This window comes from Pholcus phalangioides, unplaced genomic scaffold, assembly GCF_987345545.1.
Source record: "Pholcus phalangioides strain wild (caught in Gottingen) unplaced genomic scaffold, Ppha-v1.0 ptg000010l_1, whole genome shotgun sequence".
NCBI classification, from domain to species: domain Eukaryota; kingdom Metazoa; phylum Arthropoda; class Arachnida; order Araneae; family Pholcidae; genus Pholcus; species Pholcus phalangioides.
Window position 1 is genome coordinate 7,957,870 of NW_028301603.1, and position 13,395 is coordinate 7,971,264.

General features: G+C 36.3%; 1 long non-coding RNA gene across 1 annotated transcript; it reads left to right on the forward strand.

Annotated features, from left to right (window-relative positions):
* The first annotated feature begins 3,169 nt into the window (after positions 1-3,169).
* Positions 3,170-7,134, forward strand: LOC149080831 (uncharacterized). Its single transcript, XR_016193348.1, has 3 exons — positions 3,170-3,461; positions 4,272-4,423; positions 6,938-7,134. It is a non-coding gene; the product is annotated as an uncharacterized LOC149080831 (long non-coding RNA).
* The last annotated feature ends 6,261 nt before the right edge of the window (positions 7,135-13,395 follow it).

Here is a 13,395-nt window from a genome sequence, read left to right on the forward strand (position 1 = left end):
AAACTTTAACATTACGGGTTACAAACTTTAATATTCCCAGTCTTCTTGACGGGAAGAGAAATGGTTTCAAGGATATTATATATAACTACATTATAAATAAACAGGAGAATATTCTCAAGTAATTTATAATAGTAGTCCTTCCAGAGAATATCCTCCTAAAAGATTATTCTCGAGAATTTTACATCTCTATACATGGCAGATATAAATAAGCAAGTAGTACAGAAATTGCATGAAATTTGTGTCAAATGCCAGTTAAGAATAAAATTAAAAGAGTAGAATGAATGAAACAGATTTAGGAAATATAGATCAATAGTCTTGAATACTAAAACAGTAATAAGAGGAAAAAAGAAACATTGATTTATTCCACTAAAATGTATAACTAAGTTGGTTTAGCTCATTCACAGTCAAAGGTATCATTTCCTGTTACGTACATCGTACATCGTTAGTCTCATGTTGGAAGCTCCAGCAGTAGCCTGAAATCAGCCACTAGCGTAGGGAAGAGGCTACACTTATTTTTATGTTAGGATGTATGTTCCAAGAAAATGGCTGCTGGATGACAGACAGTGATGCAAGTAAAAAAAATGTCTTGACATCAAAGTCCATGATCAAGCGGCCTCTCCACCCAGACCCATGTCCTGAGAGAGAATTACTGGAGCTATTAATCCTGCAGGCTAGAGCTGATGTTTCCCTTCAACGTTTCATCAAAGCATCAATATAAAAACACCTGTCCACAGATCTGATAGAAATGTTTTAAATTATAAAAATGCCTTGGTAAAAACTGCTATACAAGGTGCTGGAAAAAAATATCAATGATATGGTTCATAAATACTATAATATTCAGATCATTTTTGTCGCACCACAGTCATTTTCTGCACAGGAGGGCTAATTAGACCAGGACCTATAATTTATTCCAGATTCTGAATGGCAGCATTAGATATTTTGTCCTTTTTTCATACTCAGAGAGGTTGGTGCGCTAACCCCTTGGTGTGGGGGCTCCCTGCGGTAAGCAATCTCTTTTCTGTGGTCATGTTGCCATTTCTGCTGCACCTGATGTCAGGAAAGTTTCTGACAAGAACGAACCAGGTATCGAACTCGCAACACCTCTACACATCCTTTGGTACTTTAGGTGAGTATAGTATCAACCTAGGCTACAGCACCCTACAAATATTCAGCAACACTAAATAAAATCAATAACACGATTCAGCAACACTAAATAAAATCAATACATATGAAAACTAAAAACTAATCGACAATATTATCTTATATATAAATGTGAAAGTATGTATGTATTCTCTTTATACAAATCTACAGTTTTAGGCCAATCGTCCCCAGATTTTGCATATATACCAAACAGGTCCAGGATTGAACCGTAGGCTACTTTAAAAGTTCGTCAGAGCTGGGCAAATGCCCGAAATGGGCGAAAAACTGTCGGGCAACAATAGTTTTGGAGATTCAACAATTACTTTCGAAACGTTTACTTTGGTTACCGTGGTTTCCTAGCAATGCGTTTCAGACGTGTATATATGCCTTTATAATGGTTTGCCACACCTTTAATTCTGTCATTATAACAGTTTATTCCTTTATAATGGTTTGTCACTTTTCCAATCCTCCTAGTAATTGAAGAAAACCCGGGAAGCGCCGGGTATTTCTGCTATCCTATATACAGGGTGCATGTAAGTGCTACTGCGGCCTTTATCCCATCAACAGCTCATTGTAAAGGTATAGTTTCAATTTAAAAAATGCTTAAAAGGCGTTTGAATAATATTCGCTGCACAAGCTAGACGTATGACGTCACCAACAACAGAGAACAATAACTACGACGACAAAACTTGGAATATAAATGTTCAACGCCAGCTGATGAACTCAATGCTCGCCTCAAATCATCAACACTCTGGCACGAAGTTAAAAAATTATCATTATCCACCAACATACGAGTTCAACAGCACAATGACTCAGCACTGCTATCATTTTCACATCGGTTGATCAAACTTGGCAATGGAAGAATTCCCGTAGACCCAAGCACTGGACTGATTACGTTCCCAAATGTTCCGCCTCTTCGCATGTCGGAAATCCGAAAAATTTGTACATCTACACACCAGACGGAAAAACAAATATTGTGTATCCACAAGCGATAGCCTCAAGTTTTTAATTAAAATATTTAAAAATAAAAGTAATTTTTTTTACTTGATGCAGAAATTTTTGATTATGAAATAATTAATAAGCTATACATATATAAATTTTTTACGGGGCGGGCAACGCCGCCGGGTGTCAGCTAGTATATATATGTATGTAACATGCATATATATAACAATAGAAAATGGTCATTAATTAGCAGACACTATGCACAATTCCACCTTTCATTGGAATACATCAATTCCCATTAACATTCACTGGAAATGTAGATTACCCTACAAACAAAGCATAATGAAGCAATTTTTATAAACTTATTTCGAAGGTGTTTCTGGTACTACAGAGTGGGGCACCTAAATGCATACTTGCCCTCCCTTTTGCGACAGAAAATTTTTTCTGGTACAATGGTCCCCTTTTTTCTCATAAATAAGTCTAAGCTGCCACCCATGCCATAAGAAAATGTGATTGTCTTCATGTATGGACACAACCTCTCGATTTAAAAATCTTTAAATTTTGATCTTGAGAAAGAAGCCAGGTGATTTTTCTGTGGCCCTACCAGGCAAATTTTCGAAAATTTAAACCGGTTCTTATTTTTGTGAGCCACTGCCCTCCCCCACATCCTACAGAAGTTCCCCTAGGCTTTGACCTTTGATGGTCCCCCGTCAGATGTTTCACGGGCCTGAATAAACTCACCCTTTGGATCGATGAAAATGCACGCTCTTCATATTCTTCATTTTGTCCATGATTTTTAATAATATAATAGGAAAAAATGTGGAAAACACGAGCATAACGAGACGAAAAAATGGCGAACAATCTGCAATAGAAGCAGAATGCAATTTTTAAGCCACTTTGCCAATTTTAGACGCCAATTTTCAAGCAACCTCGTACCTATGCTAACTTTATTGTTTAAGTGCTCCTACGTCACGCGTGAAATCACGCCCATTCGCGCTTGCGCTTTAAGCATTCCTTCGTGGTCCCTACCGGCTACGGTACATGGTTGGCGATGAAATTTCATTTTGTTTATGCTTTCCTTCTTCGCTGATCGTACCGCCATTTTTCCCTCACGTTTTGCGCTTGTTTTTTGTCTGGTTTTTAATTCGTAATTGTCATTCCATGACGAAAATAAACGGCCAACAAACAATACATTCTCTGTTCTTAAGTCAGCCACCTCGTTGGGCAATTCGCCTGTTGTGGCGTTGTATTTGTATTTGACTACTGTTGATGCGTTCAGAACGTGAAAGCACTCGGCTCAACATTCTTCGCAATCATCTGATTGAAAAGCTATTGACATGAAATTGAATGCGAGGAGCATGTATTCTCATCGATCCTGGGTGAGTTGATTCGTTTGTTAAAATTATTCGTAATAAAGTGTCGAACGAATTGTGTAAAACCGGCATTTCCATACCTTAAATTGAGAAAATTGTTTTATCGGGAGGGGAGGGGGGCGACATTAATGCAGATATATGCACAGAAACTTCCTAAAATTCCTTAAATCAAGGAAATCGTGTTACGACCATCATTAAAATTGCTGGGCAGGGGCGTTCTAAGAGCATCACGGCCCCCAGAGGCGTACGCAGTGCCGGAGGGGGGGGGGTAAGAACGTGGTCGTTATAATGTTTGTTCACTGTATTTCCATTAATTTATTTAATCTACGTAAACAAATATCTTTAGTATCTGACACATTTCTTAAATTATACGTTTGTTGCGTGGAAAGCAAACACAAAGCTAAAACAGTGCCAACACAGTAACACCAGTGGCAACAACTTTAAAATGACTGGAAATTACGCCAGAACCTTAACCCTTTAAGCAGTTTTTAAAGTTTTCCTGATGTGCATCGCAATTGCCACTTATGTTTATAAAAGTGTGCTAAAAGAACCAGAGATATTTCGGGGTGACCAAAATAAAGTAGATCAAGTTTAACAAGATATCTCAAGATTGCCGCTGTAAGGGTTTACTGTGATTTTTGTGGGGCCAAGTGTGATTTTGCTGCTCCCACCACTAGAATTTGATTAATGATTTTGCAACTGTGTTTTTTTCCTATGTAAAATTAGCAGCCCTTGTGAATTTTGTTGGTCCCCCCCCCCCCCCCAGTTCTGGCCCGAGTTGTGTTTTTGAAATACGCGATTTTCTTTTTTTTGTAGATCTTGATCTTTGAGGTTGCAAAAGTCAGGGTAGCGGAAAGATGAATGTCTAGTGTCCTGCTGAAATAATATTATTTGAAAGTTCAGGAAACAAAGTACAGCACTGGCAAAGTCACTTTGGGCAAACCTTTGGCTCTTACCAAAGCAGAGAGGTAAGAAATTGTGATTCTTCCCCCTTCCTTAATGCATCTTTTCTAGTTATTGAGCTTATACCTCTATATTTAATGACATGTTGGTAGCAATGAAGTCATTAGCACGCTAACCTACATTTTTCTATATTCAATTGTGCCTTCTTTTTTTTCAAAAATGTTATAGCCATGATAACCTCAGAAACAATTTAAAAATCAATGTTATATTAGAAATAGTACCATGGGCCCCCTCCACCAGGAGCAGCTCGAGCTTAACTGCGGCCTGGGCACAAAGCCTTGTGTGCTGCCCCTAAAGAAAACTCTTGCGAGAGAGGCTGACATTAGGGTTTCTAAATTCCTGACATTTTTGAACCTCTGGGAACAGGATGTTGTATTTCCAGACAATTTGGGGAATCACTTATTTACAGTGGAACCCTGTTTATATAACTAATTTATAATACTTATATAATAAAATTTTGCAATGATACAGTCAATAGATTTTTAGAAATTGTGTTTTAAACCAAAGTAAAATGTCAGAAATAACATTCTTCATAAAACGCCATTAAAATTTTCATTCACAGATTACTTGATGTAAGAACCAGGGTTGGGTTTTTGACATAAGTGTCAAAAACTGATTTGAACTGTCAAAATCTTAAATGAATGCTTTTGGATAATGTTTTGAACACAATAAGTATACAGTATAACATTATGAAAAACACTTTCATATGTTTCATTTTATCTACACTACTGATTACCTGTGTTCAATTTACTTAGCAAAGTGGAGCTGTTTATTCAAAATATACAACAAATACAAATACAACGCAAATGTGTGATAGGAGATCAGGGATAGGTTTCTTACCTCAGAAATTAGCTCGGTATTAAAACAGTCAAATAGTTTTTGTTAACCTGATAGACAGGTTGAATAACAAAACACTTTTATGTAGATTAACATGTTTTTATATTTTGAATTATAATTACTGAGCACAAAATATCTATTTTGATATTTTAAATTTTCGGATCTACCCACAAAATTTTATTCCATATAAAATTTCTCGTGTAGCATCTGTTAATACCCTAATTGTGCTCATTTATTCTCACCTAAAAATTTCATATAAATCCAGGTCATATAAATCCAGAGTTTTAACAAGTATTTTTAATCAAAGAACTGGCAGGACATGATACCCATTGCATATTTAGATAGCCGAAAGAAACCCAGAAGCCAAATGATGATCTTGAGTCCTACTTGGTCAAACAGGATACATGAAAACAGGGCAACTCCATTTTACATATAGCTCAGGGCTTGACAAATCTCGGTCGACGTGGTGATTATAAAATAGGTAAATGGTCGCCTGAAATTCATGTGATTGTTAAAATGGAGTCTAAGGGTGGCACAAAATTTTCTGATTTTATTGCAGTGTGCCTTTCAACATCAGGAGGAGTCATTAAGTCTCTGAAAAGTCGAAAAACATTATTTAGGACTGTTTTGAGGAAAAAAAAATCTTTTTTTTTTAATTCAGTCATGTGTTTAATTTATGTACTGTATGTGTTCTATAGATTCCTCAAGGCAGTCTTTCAAGCAAACTGGATTTGGATAATTGACTGAGAATTTGAAGTTTCTTTTTTTGATCTTACCTTTTGTGTGCCTGCATTGCCGGAAGTTCATTACAAAAGCAGCTTCACACGTCCCACAAGTCCATGGATTATAGCAGCTAATAATATTCAGATAGCCTATCGATGTCATGTGCAAGCAAAAATCATCAACCAGAATACAGAAATGTTTGTCAATGGGGTGGAGGGGTGTTGCATTTTTTAATCTCCTACAAAAGTATGGTTAAACCTCAGCTTCTAAATGGAAAAAAAAATATAACGAAAGCCGTAGGTCCTGATAACTATCAATGAACTTTTGCCTATGTTACAATATTGGTCCATTCTATATTTTATATTAGTGATTGATAGCAATATCCAAATGATAGCATTATGCATGATTTCAATAAACCGCATCTACTGTATTGTGTAAGAATTTTGGCCTCCTCCGATACCCTCCACCTCCCTTGTCAGCAAAATTTTAAATATATTATAATAATGATTTCAAATATTTTCAGAAAAAAATATTACAAAAGAAAACACCTTTTACGTGCTATTGTAATCATTTTCAATTAACTTTAAATCATTTTTTTAAAGGTTGGTAAGTCTTAAAGTTTTTCTGTAGGGAATTCCTTCCCCCCCCCCCCTCTCAGAAGTCAATTCTGCTCAAGTATATTATAGCACGTTATTTGTTCCATGCATGATGCTAAGGTGAAAATGAGGTTTCACCTGTTCTGCCATCTTTTTAAAACTATCCCATCTCTTTTGGAACACCATCTGTTTGCTCACTGTCCTTGCTTGAGTTAAAAACCTATTCCCAGCATCAGTCCTCGCTTGGGAAATTTCCCTGTTCCGGTCTTTCGGTTTGTATTTGTATTATTAATTGTTAAATGAATGTTTTTTCATCATAACTGCTTGTCTAGTATTTTACAATTGTTTTCATTCTCTTTTCAGATAAAAATGAAAGCTGGGATCTTTCTCCACAAAACACTAGATGATATCAGATTCATTAGTTTCAGTTCTGGAAATTGAACATTTAATCACCAAAAAGACAACATTCAAAAGGAGTTTGACACTTTTATGCTAAGTAGAAATGATCAAAAGTTTAGCAAGTCCTTTGCATGTGCATAGAGGCTGCAATCATACGTATTGTAAATGAACATTAGTTGATATTTTTTCATCAATAAATACTTCAATTTCAATTTATTTTGTGATTTATTTATAAAAATGATGTGAAATTTCCATTGAACTCTCAAGACTTGCTAAGATTTGGAGCGGAGGTGCTTTTGAACTTTTTCTAAACAAGTCTGATTCCTATCCTTTGTTACTGTATTAATTTACATTCACTAGCTTATGAATTTTGATATTTGAGAAGTGGAAAGATATTTTGAATAACATTGAATTTTGAAAATATAAAGGTATTTGGGTATTGCTTTTTTGGCAATAATGGTAGCCTATACAAAAGAAATGTTATTACCCTTTCAGACCTTGAATTCAATGATAACATACCTACAGTCCTTGAAGTCAGGGCTGAACTCACTAAGTTAAAAAAAAAAATCTACAGTGAGAAAAAGTTTACCACATTTGTGCTTTCTGGGATCCAAGTCAATTAGCTCGAGAAAAACGCCAGTGACAATATTTCTTGCACTGTCTTTACAGCAGGGGGCCACTAACTCTTTTCCCATAATATTTAGTGCAAAGCAATGTAAAAACAATAGGTTGCTTGTTTTCCCATCCAAGCCATCATTCCTCTAGTGATTAAAGCACAAAACTTGGGTGAAACCTGATAAAGTGAGCGCGTACAAACAAACGAAATTTTGAATGGCTCAATTTATTTGTGCAGTATTTCCAATACTTCAAGTGTAAAACCAAAGCATAGAAAGACTGGCACCGAAGAATTTGATTTGATAGTTTGTTGTTTGAACAACATTTCATTTTGTGTCAACGTCTCTTTTTCCAGCAATTAAAAAAATCTGCCAAATTACTGATCTCCCCGTTGGTCTCTGCTCAGTAGCGTACGCAGGATTTTCTTGAGAGGTGCTCATTTTTTTTTTCACTGCAAAAAAAAAAAAACACTGATAGCTTGGGGAGGGCATATATGTTCCCTGAGCACCCCCCCCCCCCCTGCGTAGCCTTCTGTTTGGGGGGTTTTGAACCCCATCTTGCGTACGCCAGCGGTTCTGCGCTTTTTTTTTCAGTATGTTGCACATTAATACAGCATACTCAGTATATATATAATGATGAAAACTAAAAATATGAACATATAAAAAATAAAAAATTATGAAAATTTAGAATTGTAAGAGATACATTATTAAAATCTAATGTGAGAGTTAATTATAACCCCATTGTTGAAAATTTAGAATGAAAGAAATACGCAATTGAAAATTTATGACAAGTAATTATAAAATTGTATTTTTGAAAAAAATTTTGAGAATCGATAAAAGCTTTCAATTGTCCATCAGTGCCGGGAGGGTGGGTCCATCCCCTCAAAACCTAAGAAAATGACAAAGATATATGTTATAACATGGCACATTCGTTTGCTCTCTATTATTCTCTCCCCTCCCCTCAAAAATAAATTTCTGGACAGGGCTGCAACTACAGATGCTTAGTTAGCCGATGCAAGCACGCATTTTGGTGCCTCGTCCTTCTAATATTGAAGGTGGGGTTAATAGATTATATTTGCGCCCCCTCTGGTCCAGGGCACCAAATCTGTTTGCTGCCCTGGTCCTGGGGTCCATTTGATGTAGTGGCTCTCTTATTGTTAAAACACTATACTGATAAGAATCATGACGAAACTTTTTTCGCTTATAAGCTTGGAAGTGAAAAAAGTTTAGTCCGTGTGATTACACGGACCAACTGGAATCTTGCCATTGACCCTACTGTAATGCAAGGATACTCAATCTTTAGGAGAGCGCGGGCCACTTCCTCGTTGATTTGAAAATGTGTCACGGTCCACTTAGTTCATGTGGAGATATACCGTGGGCCACTTGAGTGTTCTAGAGCTGAGCCACGGGTAACGAGTAATATGTGGAACTGCACCGCAGGCCGCTTACGTGCTCTGGAACTGTGCCGCACATCACTTAAGTGATCTGTAAATATGTCGTGGGTTACTTGACTGATTTGTAAATGTGTCGCGGGCCACTTGAGCGATGTGAACTGTTCCAAAGGCCCCTTAAGTGATCTAAAATGTGCCGCGGATCACTAAAATGATCTGGAAATGTGTCGGGTTCGCTCAAGCGTTCTAGACCATGCCGCAGGTAAGTGACCTGTGTATATGTCGAGGGTCACTTGAGTGATTGATGTTAAACTGTTCCAAGAGCCATTCAAGTTCTCTGTAAATGTGCCACGGACCGTTTACGTGTGCTGTGGAACTGTGCGGCGGTCACTGAAGTGATCTAAAAATTTTTACAAAATTAAGTTTGAGGTCGCAGGCCACATCAGATAAGTCCGAGGACCACAGTTGGCCATGGTTCGAGCATGTACGAAACAACAGCACAGTAGTATTGAATGCAACCAATATCTCAAAACGAGAAATTTCATGGATGGGAAATTTTCATTAGAATTAAAAATTCACGGTTTGAAAAAAAAAAATTTCTCTCGAAGACGAAAATCCACAAAATGAGTATTTTTACTAGAAATGACGTGATAACGGGGGAAATTTTGCAATTTTCTGAGTTCTACGTAATTTTGTCCCGTAAAATACAGATTACATGGTCATACGATTTCCAGATACAGTTCTGTTTTGAAAGATAGCAACATAAGGTCATCTTGGCGACTTGTTTCTAAGATGGAAAAGTATAATTTCTTGCCAAATATGATAAACTAATGAAACCACATTAGTACGTTTATACTGACGTCACTCCCTCATCAGCCAATCATATCACTGAGCCGTTTTGGGTTTTAACGGCTCGTGCTATGACACTCCGAGCAAAAACGACGATCACGTGACCAACTGGGTCCTAACTTTTTTTCCCTGTTCCCCCGTAATATGGCTGGCTTTCTTGCAAAACATCCTCTGCAATAGCCAAGTTCTTCCAACTTTGCAGAACATTCCCTGCGATCTTTCGCAGCATATATATACGCATTCGGTTTGCAAAATATGTTCTGCCCAAAGGAGTTTAAAGAGAAAAAATGACATATAACGAAATATTAAGCTTCCAAGTCTTTCTACACAAATTTGAATGTCATTTTCCCTCAAATATTGGATATATTTTCTTCTTACTAGACAATTACTGTATACAAATCTTATGGCCCCCACATCCTGGAACAAGGCTCCTAGGCGATATGGAGCCCAGAATGTCAAAGGTTGAGTCGACTGGTCTAATATATATATACGCAATATATTATGCAAAAACCTGTGAATAAGATGACAATAAAATGATAAACACTGGAAGAATAAAAAAAAATTTTTACCCTTAAAATTGGGATAACAAACTGCTGAAAATACACTGCACCGACTTACCTGCTTTTAATAGCTCATATACACTTCATAAACTCTAGAAATATCTGGAAAAGAACCCTTCAAGTAAATTTTATCAGGTTCACTAAGTATTATATTCCAATGCATTTTCATAACCCTCAAATGACAATCTATTGGTCAAACACGTACTGAAATAAAGTATATTTGCATTAGCGATTCAAGATCTATAGCTTAATTCTATGCAGTAAAATACAACTTTTTGCCCATTAAAGAAATTTTGTAAACTGCTTATTCACTGTGAAAAAATACTGAAATATGAGAAAAAAAACCAGACAGATGTGTACAAAATTTTTATTTTTCAATAATTCAAGGCATAATTTGTTACAAAGCTGAAGTTTTAAAATTTTTTCTAAACATGAGTTTGATCAAATATAATTTTTGAAAGAAAGTTTTTTTTCTAACTATATTTTTCTAGAAATAAAATAATTTTGTGGGAGCATACTACCACCTTGATATCTTAAATCAGTGATTCTCAACCAGTGCTCCGCGGAAACCTTGGAGCTCCGTGTGCAATTTCTAAGGGCTCCGCAGCGACTCGAGGAAAATAAAATAAATCAGTAAATTTGATAGAGAAATAAAAAAAGGTCTACAGGGGTTTGCCATAAAAATTATATGCAAAAAGGACTCCGCCATAGAAATTATATACAGAAAAGCGAGTCACAAAAAAGGTTGAGAACCACTGTCTTAAATAATGCTCAAAGGAAAACCTATCTTAAAGCAGTTCTGTGTGTTTGGGAATTCCAAATTATTCTCTACTGAAACTACAGATTCTGCTTCATAAGCTCAAAAACCAAATAAGAGTAATAATAATCTTTCAAGTTGTTTTAATTATTGAATGAAAAATGCACACCAAAATATAGTATAATATTTTAACGTTTATAAACATGGATGAAAAATACAGCATCTTTTCCAGAAGAGGAAAACGTCAACTACCCCACTTTCTTTCTGGAATAAACATTACTTACTTGAAATAAAGGGCCTTCAACTCACTCACAATAAAATGTCATTTTAAGAAACAGTATCACAAAAATTGCAGATCACCGTAATGACATCAACAAAATTGACGTGCACGATTTGACACTCACAGGAATGAAATCACCACTCAAAACACTAGGACCAATTAGAAACATAATACTTGAACCACTGGAACGAATCTAAAACATCTTGCCATGCCCCAGTCGAAGATAGGGCCAGTGGGAATCTCGTCAATCAATCCATGCACATCACTAATCAGATGACAAGGCATCAAGAGTTTCATAGTAACTCCAGCTGTTTAACCCGCACTCGATCACAGGCTCATCAGAAACATACAGCAACACGTCAGCGAGAACTACATACAAGAAACCAGCATATCTTTCTGACGAGACAAAACTGTTCTCAGATGCATTCAAACCTTCAGAAAGTTCCCTAAAAAACATTAAAAATAAATTAAGCGAAATCTCCAGGATTTGTTACAGATGTTAAAACATTGTCATAAAAGATGCAACACACAGCAGGAAACAAAATCAGCAGTGTTTTTCAACGGGCCCCCATGGGCCCTGTGACAATTATTTACTATTATTACACAAAGAACACATTTAATGCTGTGCAATTGTAATTTAGTACTTCAATTTTTTTGATATATAAATTATTAAAAAAAACACATTTTGGATTTCATGGGAAGGTAACATGGAATTTGCCCTTCGCTACAGGAGTCTGTGTTGTGTGTCTTGACATTCACTAAGGGGTCCACTACATCAAAAAGGTTGGGAAACTCTCTCTACAGTACAAATACATACACTTTCAAAATGAACAAAGCATAAATATATAAAATGTAGGCAAAGTTCTTACAAAAACTATTCAAACTTATTTTACTGTTCATTAATAAATGATTACACAAATGTGTATCAATGAAATCTGCATGAATATAATACTTGAGTGTAACTTTTACAGGGCGTTCAATTGAAGCATTGATGAAGTGCTCGCGAGCATGAAATCAGACATGAGCATTGAGCACCTTGGTGCTACTTGGTGCCTTATACTAACCATAGCCATAATTTTATTTAAGTGATATGAGTGTATATGTGCATTTTATTTACATTATACTCTCATCATAGGCAAAAAATTTGCACCATACATGTGTATCAACGCTTTTCTAGATGATTTGAATAACAATTATTAGTTACGTTAGTCAAGCTGTTCATCATTTCGCAAATTTATTTAATTATTATATAAGTACCTTAAATCGTAAATTTAACTTAATTATTATACCCCTACTGATTAGTTAAATCATGCAATTTCCATGCCAGAAATACGAACAGCTTTGCAAGTGGTAACATACACAATTTCATTTACTTTATACAGACAAATATGTTAAATTAATAATAATAAAGATTATTAAATAATACTAATAAAGATAGTATTTAACACTCACCTGCATTTGCATGTTTCTCAGAAGCTAAAATTGGCAAAGATAAAATATTATAAAGCTTGAGATTATTGGATCGCATATTCGAAGCACTGAAAAAATGCCTTCCTCTCAGCTAAAGCAAGCAGCAACACGAACGAGCAACGAAAAAAAGTAGGACCCAGTTGGTCACGTGACTTTCGAGTGCCGTAGCCCTCTCTTTCTCGTTAGCCCCGACTAGAACTCATTAATACACGCCTATATGAAGGCGTCTTAGCCCCGACTGGAGAGAGTATGACGTCAGCGGTCTCCCCCTTGGCAGTGCTAGAACTCCTTAATACGAAGGCGTCTTAGGCAGTGCTGAGACAACACCCCCCCCTCTTATACTTTATTATAGTACCCGTTATTATTTTTGCCCGTTTATCTATAGGGGGCAAAGCCGCTTGAAAGGGGCTCTCTTAATGCAGCTTTGATAAGGGGTGTTGGCTGAGAACGGTGTCTCCCAACATCTTTCGTCGGAACATCATGTGACTGGGTGGTCGGTGA